The sequence below is a fragment of the Peromyscus eremicus genome, chromosome 3 (genome assembly GCF_949786415.1).
Source record: "Peromyscus eremicus chromosome 3, PerEre_H2_v1, whole genome shotgun sequence".
Taxonomy (NCBI): domain Eukaryota; kingdom Metazoa; phylum Chordata; class Mammalia; order Rodentia; family Cricetidae; genus Peromyscus; species Peromyscus eremicus.
The window spans coordinates 99,337,774-99,349,390 of NC_081418.1; positions in this window are offsets into that span (position 1 = coordinate 99,337,774).

Sequence of the window (11,617 nt, forward strand, 5' to 3'; positions counted from 1 at the left end):
TCCAGTTCCAAAGGATCTAATTCCCTCTTCTGGCTTCTGAGGGCACTACATACACATGATACACAGACATACAAGCAAAACACCCACACAAATTATTTATATGGTTTTGTTTTATGAGACAGGGTCTCACTATGTAGTCCTGGAACTCTGTGAACAAAGCTGGCCTCTCTGCCTGCTTCTAACTTCCAATGCTGGGATTAAAAGTGAGTGACATTACTGCCTGGCAGATTTTTTATTATTATTTAAATAAATAAATAAATAAATAAATAAATAAATAAATAAATAAATAAATAAAATATCTGGGCCGTGATGGCACATCCCTTTAATTCTAGCACTCTGGAGGCAGAGGAAGGCAGATGTCTGTGAGTTCAAGGCCAGCCTGGTCGACAGAGCAAGTTCCAGGACAGCCAAAGCTACACAGAAAAACTGTCTCAAAAAAACAAAAATAAATAAATAAACCAAGAGGAAAAGTTTAACATCTTAGAAAAGGAGCAGACACAACCACTAAGACATGAAAAGTTCAACTTGTCCAGCTCTGACAGCAAACCAAGCAAACTGACAGACAAACCCAAGTTTTGTCTCCATGGATTATAAATTCCCATTTGTCAAAGACGTAAAACCGGAAAAGGCACAGAGCAGCTGGCTTGAGTCTAGATAACTGGGAGAGGCTGGCGGTATCCGACTCAGTCCTTCCTCCTCTTCTGCGTTAGCTCCAGAAACAATCACAGGTGTGTCCAAGGTGCTCCACAACAGGAAAACACGGAAACCCCCGTAACTGTCCTTTGGTAGGGATGTTAGGATTTCCTCTGTGCAAAGAGGGAAGTTAATGAGATCGCTTGCGAGGCCAGGCCTGGGACTTAGGCATGGCGCCTCCTCTCACAGTCCCGGGTCCTGAGCTGAAGGCTGCAGAAGGAAACCTGGGGACTCCAGACTGCTGAGCCTCAGTGGGAAAGACACTGGAGACTGAAGCTCACTCTCTGAGGCTCTAAGTCTGGGAGCCTCAGTTTAACAAAGCAAATGGCTGGCTGGCAAGATGGCACGGTTGATAAAGGCACGTGCGGTCAAGCCTGACAACCTGAGTTCAATTCCCAGGACTCAGGTGGCGGAAGGAGAGAACCTCTCCATGAGATGTTCAAACATAGACACAAAGACACACACACACAAATAAATAAATAAATAAATAAATAAATAAATAAATGAATAAATAAATAAATAAATAAATAAATAAATAAATAAATGTTAAAAAAAATAAAAGATCCAGGCTTGGTGGTTCACACTTTTTTTTTTTTTTTTTTTTTTTTTTTTGGTTTTTCGAGACAGGGTTTCTCTGTGTAGCTTTGCACCTTTCCTGGAACTCACTTGGTAGCCTAGGCTGGCCTCGAACTCACAGAGATCCGCCTGGCTCTGCCTCCCGAGTGCTGGGATTAAAGGCATGCGTCACCACCACCACCTCCTTGTTTTTCTTTTTCACACTCCAGTAGAGGTTTTATTTTGCCTTAGTAATACTGGTGATCAAACTCAGGGGCCACTTTGTCACAGGACTACACCCTCAGCCTTAAAACTTTGTTTGGGGACAGTCTCACTCTGGAGCCCAGGCTGGCCTTCAATTCTCACTCCTTCGGCCACAGCCTCCAGAATGCTGGGACCACAGGTGTGAGTTATCACACGTGAATAAACCTTGGGTGGTTGTTATTTGTCTTTGTTCCTTTGGGACAGGGTCTCTTTAAACACCCAGACTGGCCAGGAATTCACAGTTTTCCTCTCACCGCAGCTTCCTGAGCTGTGTGCCACCATGCCAGGCTTGACTAGAAGTTTTACTGAGGGAAAACAAGGGAATGCAGAGCTGCCTCAGAGGCTAAGGGTACTAAGTACAGAGGATCCGAGTTCAGCTGCCAGCACCCTGGTCCAACAGCTCAAAACTGCCTCTCACTCCTGCTCCAGAGAATCCAATGCCTCTGGCCCCTCTGGACACCCGAACTCATGTGCACATACCCACACACATCCATGTAACTCAAAATAATAAAAATAGTAAACTTGACTTTAAAAGAAAATGTAAGGGAAGGCAGGGCTGCGGACGTGGCTCTCTGTGGAGAAAGCCCTGACCTGGGGTGCCTAAAGCCTCGCACAAACTGGGTGTGGTGGCCCACGCCTGCAATCCCAGCACTCAGGAGCTGGAAAACAGAGGATCAGAGTCATTCTCAGTGACTTAACAATTGGAGCCATCTAGATCAAACAAGACTTTGTCAAAATAAAACTGAAAAAGAAAGAGAAAAGGGCCTGCCGGGCTTATACACACCTTTAATCCCCAGCATTTAGGAGACAGAGGCAGGTGGATGGATCTTTGTTGAGATCCAGGCCAGCAGGACTACATAGTGAGAGCTGGCCTCCTAATAAGGGATGGGACTGAGACTATGGTTTAGTAGTAGACTGTGTGAGGCCCAGAGTTCAGTACCTAATACTGTGGAAGGAACCAGAAAAATGCCTCTTACTTTTCACCTTTTTTCCAACTTCAACAACAACAACAACAACAACAAAATCTGTCTAAAGAGCAGGGTATGTTTTCCCACACTTCCATTCTCAGCACTCAGGAGGCAGAGACAGCCTGAACTGCATTTAAAAAATTATTTATTAAAAAAAAAATTATTTATTGATTTTATGTATTTGAGTATGTTGCCTACATGTATGTCTGTGCACCACTGCGTGCCTGGTGTTCACTGGCCAGAAGAGATCACTGGATTCCCCAGAACTAGAGCTACAGATGGTTGTTAGCCACCACGTGGATGCTGGGAATCAAACTGAGGACCTCTGCAAGGACAGCCATTGCTCTTAACTGCTGAGCCATCTCCCCAAGCCCCAAGTGGTAGTTTTTGTTTGTTGTTTTGTTTTTTTTGAGAGAGGGCGTCACTGTGTAGCCCTGGACTAAAGGTGTCACTGGGGGGGGGGGTGAGGTTTGGGCCCGGTCTTTCTCTTTCCCTGCCTCCAACTTGCAGATGAGATGTAAGCTCTCAGCTACACTGCTCAAGGCTGTTCTGGAACTCACTCTGTAGACCAGGCTGGCCTTGAACTCACAGAGATCCACTGCCACCTCCACCAAGCCATACACTAAATCTTTAAAAAAAAAAAAAAAAAAAATGTCTTGAGGGGCTGGAGAGATGGCTCAGTGGTTAAGAGCACTGACTGCTCTTCCAGAGGACCCAGGTTCAATTCCCAGTACCCACATGGCAGCTCACAACTGTCTGTAATTCCAGTTCCAGGGGACCCAACACCCATGGAAAAACACCAATGCACCTAAAATAAAATAAAGAAAAAAATGTCTTGAATCTTAAAAGACAGAAAGAAAAAAAGAAAGAAGGGAAGGAAGGAAGGAAGCAGCTGAGTGCAACTGCATACATCATCTCAGCACTCCAGAGCTTGAGGCAATAGGATCAAGAGTTCAAGATTGTATCAATATACAAAATCCATACAAACATAAAATATTTAAGACTAGTAGTTACTTTTTTGGTTTAAAAGTAGATTCAATAATATACCCTTTTATCGTATCATTTCTATATCCTCCCTTTTTCTTTTCAGAACAAGATCCCTGAATCTAATCTCCTTTGTTCAGCTTTTTTCCTGACCATAACCAATAACCAACCCCCTTAAATGATGACAAATATCCATAACCCACTGAACAACCAAAAACTGACCACCCTACCTCTTTGGAATGTGAGTGTTATGTTCTTAAAATTACTTCCTGATGTCTGGGGGCAATGGCACCATTAGAGGACTCTGAAAAAAAATTGGGATAATTGTCAAGTCCTGGGAGAGTTACCTGTATCATTTGTTGTCCAATCTCTGTGTAATGGGAAAATGCAGGGCTTGTTTCAAATCCTGGCTAGAGTAGACTCTGAGGCTGGACCAGCTCAGCTAGCCACCTTGAAATTATCCTGAGCTGTTTGTTGTCCAAAGCCGACCTTTGGGTGGTGTTTTTCAGCTTAGTGGTGTTACAATAATTCAGGTGGAATCGTCGTTGTGGGGCCCCATTCTCCTTTTGAAGACTTCAAAGGTCATTGTTAGGTATGGTTATGATTCACTGCAGAAAACTTAAACATTTTAAATATTATATGCCGCAAATCTTGAAGAGGTTAAAGGACCATGATTTGTTATGTACATGCACAGTACAAAAACATAATTCTTAGTTACCTAATAGAGACTCAAACCTAAAATCATGTACAGGAAGGTAGAGAAAGCCTTTTTCTAGAATTAGTACTCTACATGACCATTAATACCATGATAAATAGTTTAAAATATTGCTGTGGAATGTTCTGTATGGCAAATGTGTTGCTGATTGGTCAATAAAACACTGATTGGCCGTTGGCTAAGCAGGAAGTATAGGTGGGACAAGGAGGAGAATAAAGCTGGGAAATGGAAGGCTGAGTCAGAGAGACACTGCCAGCCGCCACGATGACAAACAGCATGTGAAGATGCCGGTAAGCCACAAGCCACGTGGCAAGGTATAGATTTATAGAAATGTATTAATTTAAGCTGTAAGAACAGTTAGCAAGAAGCCTGCCACGGCCATACAGTTTGTAACCAATATAAGTCTTTGTGTTTACTTGGTCAGGTCTGAGCGGCTGTGGGACTGGCAGGTGAGAGAGATTTGTCCTGACTGTGGGCCAGGCAGGAAAACTTTAGCTACAAAATATATATATTAATTTTATAAATTTTGAGATAATATTTATACCTTAAGAAAAGTGTTAAAGAATCAAAATAAAACCAAAGGATTATGAGATTAGTGGCAATAGAATAGTCCCTTAATTTGTTTTTTCTTTTGTCCCATATCAGGTGGTTCTTCTGACATGAGACAGAGATTTTGGATTTTCCTTTAACAAGCATGCTTGAGTTTAGAGGAGAGAGTCACATTCCTACTCCAAAGCCAGCTTTAGTTTTTTTTTGTTGTTGTTGTTTTGTTTTTTGTTTTTTGAGACAGGGTTTCTCTGTGTAGCTTTGTGCCTTTCCTGGATCTCGCTCTGTAGACCAGGCTGGCCTCGAACTCACAAAGATCCGCCTGCCTCTGCCTCCCAAGTGCTGGGATTAAAGGCGTGGGCCACCACTGCCCGGCTTAGCCAGCTTTAGTTTTTAATTGAACTGGGACTACAAAAAGACCATTTGCATTATATGTTTGTAGAGAACAGCAGAAACAAACATTTGGGAAGATTTATGAAATTTTATCCTGTTGGAAATGTGATGTATCAATAGGCCAATTTACTCTTTTTCTTGGGACATTCTGGATGACTTGTCCTTTTTCTTCAGATGTCTCATTTGTCCAGTGGTCTTCAGATTCCTTAATTGGATGCCTTCATTCTCCTTGAAAGACAAAAACAGAACCCTGCACTTTGGGGAGTTTCCCTTTTGGCAAGTTATATCTGATGAAATGAAAAGGATTTGTTAGTCTTATAAGTAGTTTAGATTGAATGGTCATGCTGTTTGATGAACTATCACCTCTTCTAATCAAGAAGTCTTTCTTGTTCGAATCTAATCCTTATCAATTTTGATGGTATCCATAGCTTTTCTTCTCCTGTGGAAACAAAAGCAAAACCTCTTCACCAGTGTAACACATATCCTGATTTCCATTCTGAGGTCAACACATCTTTAAAGTATACAGACTGATTTAATTCAGCAGTTTTTTCTATTATGCAATCTCTCTCTGCAGCTGTCATTCCTTTCTCATTAACATTTAGAAAATTTAAAGTTAATAAAGCATTGTGCAATCTATCTCTGGGGGTCATTATTACCCCTTTCTGTTTATTAAGCATATCTTTCAGAGTCGATTAGATCTTTCTATAACTGCTTGTTCTGTAGGTTTGTGTGGTATACCTGTAAGATGTTTCTAGGAATGCCTTACCTACAATCCAGATTGAAATCACTTTGCTTGCCACAGCCAAGACATTTGACAGTTTGTCTTTTCTTCAAACCTTTAGCAATTACTTCTCCTATTAAAGTTGCATCATAGGGCCGGAGAGATGGCTCAGAGCACTGTCTCCTCTTCCAAAGGTCCTGAGTTCAATTCCCAGCAACTGCATGGTGGCTCACAACCATCTGTAGTGGGTACTAATGCCCTCTTCTGGAATAAAGGAGTACATGCAGATGGAGCACCCATATAGATGAAATAAATAAAATCTTTTTTAAAAATGTTGCATCATAAGTATGAGATCCAACATCAACCATATTTCTAAATCCATTCATCTATTGGTGCCAATCTTGCCTTTAGAGGTCTGATCACCTTTTGGTATTCAGAATTAGCATTTTGAAAAGCCAAAGATTCAATTAATATTTGTCTGACAACTGGGGTCAATCTTTGCAAAAAAATCAATGAAGGTGCCGGGGTGGGGGTGGGGTGATGACGTAGGCCTTCAATCCCAACACTCAGGAGGCAGAGCCAGGAACTCACTGTCTTGGAACTCACTCTGTAGACCAGGCTGGCCTTGAACTCAGAGATTCACCTGCCATTGCCTCCTGAGTGCTGGGATTAAAGGCGTGCACCACCACCACCTGGTATGCATTATTTTCTTTAATAACCTTTCTAAGGTCTGTATCTTGGCACGTATATCAACCAACTTTTTTTAGAAATAAAACCAGAATTACCAAACCAATAATGTTTATAATTGACATTCCATAAATCACAGCTAAGTTAATTATCCCCTCATTTAATTGTTTCATTTTTAAACCATCCATTTTGGAATCACACAGAGACCTAACTCCTTCCATCAAAATATTATTTCCCATTTTGAATGTGTGAAAAAAAAAACAACCTCTTTTCTCTTTCTCCCTCTTCTTAACTAATTCCCCCTATTAAGAATTCCAGCCGGGGGGGCTGGAGAGATGGCTCAGAGGTTAAGAGCACTGACTGCTCTTCCAGAGGTCCTGAGTTCAATTCCCAGCAACCACATGGTGGCTCACAACCATCTGTAGTGAGATCTGGTGCCCTCTTCTGGCCTGCAGTCATACATGCAGACAGAACACTGTATACTTAATAAATAATCTTAAAAAAAAAAAAAAAAAAAAGAATTCCAGCCGGGCGGTGGTGGCGCATGCCTTTAATCCCAGCACTCGGGAGGCAGAGCCAGGCGGATCTCTGTGAGTTCGAGGCCAGCCTGGGCTACCAAGTGAGTTCCAGGAGAGTTCCAGGAGAGGCGCAAAGCTACACAGAGAAACCCTGTCTCGAAAAACCAAAAAAAAAAAAAAAAGAATTCCAATTTGGGGTTGGGGATTTAGCTCAGTGGTGCGTGCCTAGCAAGTACAAGGCCCTGGGTTCGGTCCTCAGCGCCGGAAAATTAAAAACAAAACAAAAAAAGAATTCCAAGTTGTTGGGCGGCTGGTGGTGGCGGCGCACACCTTTAATCCCAACACTCGGGAAGCAGAGGCAGGCAGATCTCTGTGAGTTCGAGGCCAGCCTGGTCTACAAAGCGAGTTCTAGGAAAGGCACAAAGCTACACAGAGATACCCTGTCTTGGAAAAACAAAACAAACAAACAAACAAAACAAAACAAAAAAAAAGAATTCCAAGTTGTCTCATCAAGTCTGCTGACCAAGACAGTGAAGTGTAAGGCTGGCTGTTGCATACCCTGAGGAGGAGGTCCAGGGAAAGGCCACAACACACGGGAAAAGGAGCCAAAGAGATAGCCATCTGCAAAGTGGACACAGGAAAACACGAGAAAGCCAATGTGTGACAGGGAGGAAGTGAGAGCACCGAGCTGCCTGAAGGCCGAGCCTGATGGCGGGGAGGGGCTGACTCTGGCATGTTTGGAGCACAGGCGCCTGTGGAGTTTGGGACTTGTGGAGATTGCTGTAGCTAGGCTGCAACAGGACAATCCCAGACTCACTCAGAGGGCTTGGGAAGAAAAGGAAAAGCCAGTTGGGCAATGACTCCAGTGCATGCAGCTCCCAAGTGCCGCAATGGCGGTGCCGTGGTTGCGAAGTCACCAGCAAGCACCTGTCTTGTGAATTCATGCCCCAGAAGTTGGGCACCAGAGGAAGCATTAATCTAATTAATCTTTTTAATTTTTTTTTTTTTTTATATTTTGGTTTTTCGAGACGGAGTTTCTCTGTGTAGATTAAAGGCGTGCGCCGCCACCACCTGGCAATCTAATTAATCTATATCAATAAAGAGTCAGGAGTCAAATATTGGGGTAAGAATCTGAAAGCTCAGAGAACCAGGAGCAGCCGCCAGTTGCTTCCTAGCTCTTCCATTCCTCTTTCAGCCCCGCCTTACTACTTCCTGCCTCCTCTCTATCTACAGCCCTCCAAACCTCTATGGTTAATTCTGGTCAGCTAGTGGCTGCTTCTGCCCTCTGACGTTAAGCAAGCTTTATTTGTCAGAACACAATCAAAATATCACACGACACACAATAGTAACAAATAATTTTTATTATTTTATTATTTATTTATTTATTTATTTATTTATTTATTTATTTATTTATTTATTTATTTATTTTTTGAAGCAGGGTTTCTCTGTGTAGCCTTGGCTGTCCTGGAACTCACTCTGTAGACCAGGCTGGCCTTGAACTCACAGAGATCTGCCTGCCTCTCACTCTCCAGTGATGGGACAAAAGGCGTGTGCCACCACCACCCAGCTTAAAATAAATAATTAAAAACAAACAAACAGGGGCTGTAGAGATGGCTCAGTGGTTAAGAGCACTGGCTGCTCTTCCAGAGAACCCAGGTTCAATTCCCAGCACCCACATGGTGGCTCACAACCATCCGATGTCTTCTTCTGACCTGCAAGCATATATGTAGGCAGAACACTGTACCTATAATAAATAAATAAATCTTAATAAAAAAATACATATATACTTTAAAACAAACAAAAACACAAACAAAACACAGAAGGATGGAATAAAGGCAACGAAACAAAATAGAAAACCCAGAAACAAACCTTTGGGCTCCAGTCCCCTAGGTCAGAGCGATAGACCAGGTCCATCTCCTGAAATCCGGGGGCCCCTCCCTGGAATGCTGTCTGCTATTTGGGGACTGGCTCAGCAGCCACTGGTGTGATAAGGGGTCGACGGGATCTTGTGAGGGGCAGTCAGGATGCTGTTGTAACCCGGCAAGGTGACAAGTGAGCCCCAAAGCATCCCTTGTGAGGGGCAATCAGGACACTGTTGTAACCTGGCAAGGTGACAAGTGAGCCCCAAAGGATCCCTTAGTCAAGGTAGCCTGGCAGCAGAGCCTGCGGAGGACAGCCAGAGGGAGCAGGTGTCTCTGAGAAGCTGTAGCCACAGCCAAGCAAGCGGCAGCTCTTCTGCTGCTGTCCCTGGGGAGGGCAGGCAGTGGTTAGCAGACAGACGCCTGGCTTTCCCTTTATATGGGCACACAGTAACCACGCGATTACAAAGGGCTGTCAAGCTGGGCAGCAGATGGAAGAGAAGGCCAGGGAGCCTTCTCTCCTGACAGGGCACCTTCTGAGGCTGAAATTGCGAGGGAAGGGCTCAGTTAATCCAAGTCCTTCAAGAACTGGGGTTAGGGTCCCACACAGCAGGTCAGCAAGTGGTCCAGGCTGGTGCTTGGGTAAGCAGAACTTCAGGATGAGGGAGGCCAGAGCCTGCCAGGGAGCCTGTCTGGCCAAGGAGCAGTACGGGGTACTGGCGGGTTGGAGACAGGCATCTTGCAGGCCTGTGATGCAAGACCAGGAAACAAAGGCACTGGGACAGCAGGGGCCTCCTGTGCTCACTAGGGCTGCTAGGTAAGAGCTAAGGGCAGAAGGCAGGGGACAGTGTCCGCCTGAGAGTGCAAACTAAAGCAAACGCCGTGTGTTCGTGGTGTGTGTGTGCGGTATGTGTGTGTGGTTAGCGTCTGTACACGGTGTTTCTGTGTGTATTCTGTTTGTGGCCGCGTGGAGACCGTGCAGACACTGCTTGTTTGCTGTGGGACCCTCTGCATACTCACAGCGGGACGGTGGAGGCTGACTAAGAGGCTGTGGGATCCTCAACGCTGCCTGAGTAAACAGGGTGGTACAAAGCCAGACTAGCAGGTTTGGGGCAGCACGGGACTCAGCAACCCCGCCTGCGTGCAGACAAAGACGCTTGCGCCTGCGCTGTGCCCTCCCGGCCCCGCCCCAGCCTTGAGCCCCTCCTCGCCTCGGTGGCCATTTACTGCCCAGTTCCCTTGCTCTTGTGTCTACCGTTAGGTCCTTGGCTGTCTGCAACGTGGTTGTAAGTGGGAACTTGCAATGTTTGTCCTTGCTCAGGCTCATCTAACTTAGTTCGATGTTTTATCTATGTTGTATCATTCGATAAGACTATTCCTTTAAAAAAAAATACTGTGGCAAACCATTTGGGAAGTAGAGGCAGGCAGATCTGCAGTTAAAATTCCTACTCTGGAAGTTAGAGGCCAGCTTAGGTTACAATGAGACCCTGTCTCAAAAGGCAAACAAAAAAGTAAAAGGAAGGCTGAGTGCTAACAGGAGGGGTCTTAGGTTTTGTACCCAGTATGGAAAATAAAATAGTGTTTAAAAAAAAAAAAAAAGATAAAGATAAAATCTTTTCCTTAGGGCTAGCAAGGTGAGTCAGTGGGCAAAGGCACTTGCTGAACCACATACATGCCTGAGAACCCTAGTTCTATCCCAGGAGCTCATGGAAAGAGAAAAGGCAAGAACTGACTCAGTTCACATTCCCACCATAGCACTCCCACCCTCACCCACACACAATAACGATCATTGTGAAATAAATAAAATTAGCCTGGCGGTGATGGTGCATGCCTTTAATCCCAGCACTCGGGAGGCAGGCAGATAGATCTCTGTGAGTTCGAGGCCAGCCAATTCCATGACACCCAGGTCTACGGAGAGGAATCTTATCTCTAAAAACAAAATTAACTAAATTAAATTATTTTTAAAATAACATATTTGATGCACCAAAACTTATTTCAATATGTAATTAATTTAAATGCAAACACGATATGGGACTCATTATTTTTGGACTTGGTTCTGTGAAATCAGTGTGGCCATATTTAAGTGTGCTCAGTTACCACATGTGGCAACTGGACTGGACGGAACAGGTCTGGAGCCTAGAGTGTGGACACTAGACAGATCTGGACCCCTGGCTTATACCAGTCCCTTACTAAGCTGTGTGACCTGGCAAAGAACAATCTTGTTGAGATCCACAGAGGTTTCCTAGTGAGGACTTACTCAGGGCCTGAGGATCTGAGCTTGCTTTACCCAGCAGGGCTGCATAAGAGGATCATTTGACCGTGGGTGTGGTTACCAGGTGTTTGGAAGGGTCTACACCTGTCTGTGAGGTGTGCTTTGATCTTGCAAGGGGGAAGTCTTTTGCCCCACCCCTTGGCATTGTTATAAAAAACCCTTTTGAATAAACGGAAAAGACCTTTGGGTATTGACCCAGGTCCTCCTGAAGCTATCCTGAGTTTCTGTATTCCTCTTCTTTGATATCTTTCTATCTAATATTTTCTTATCCCTCTCTCCTCTTTATAAAAACCTTTGAAAAGGTGGGAGCTGGCCTCCGACACAGCCTCTCCATTTTTTTTTTTTTTTTTTTTTTTTTTTTTTTTTTAATGTTTAAAGACTAGCATTGTCTCTATCATTCACTGGGTGAATGGTCTTGAATAATCCAGTCAAGAAAGGTGCC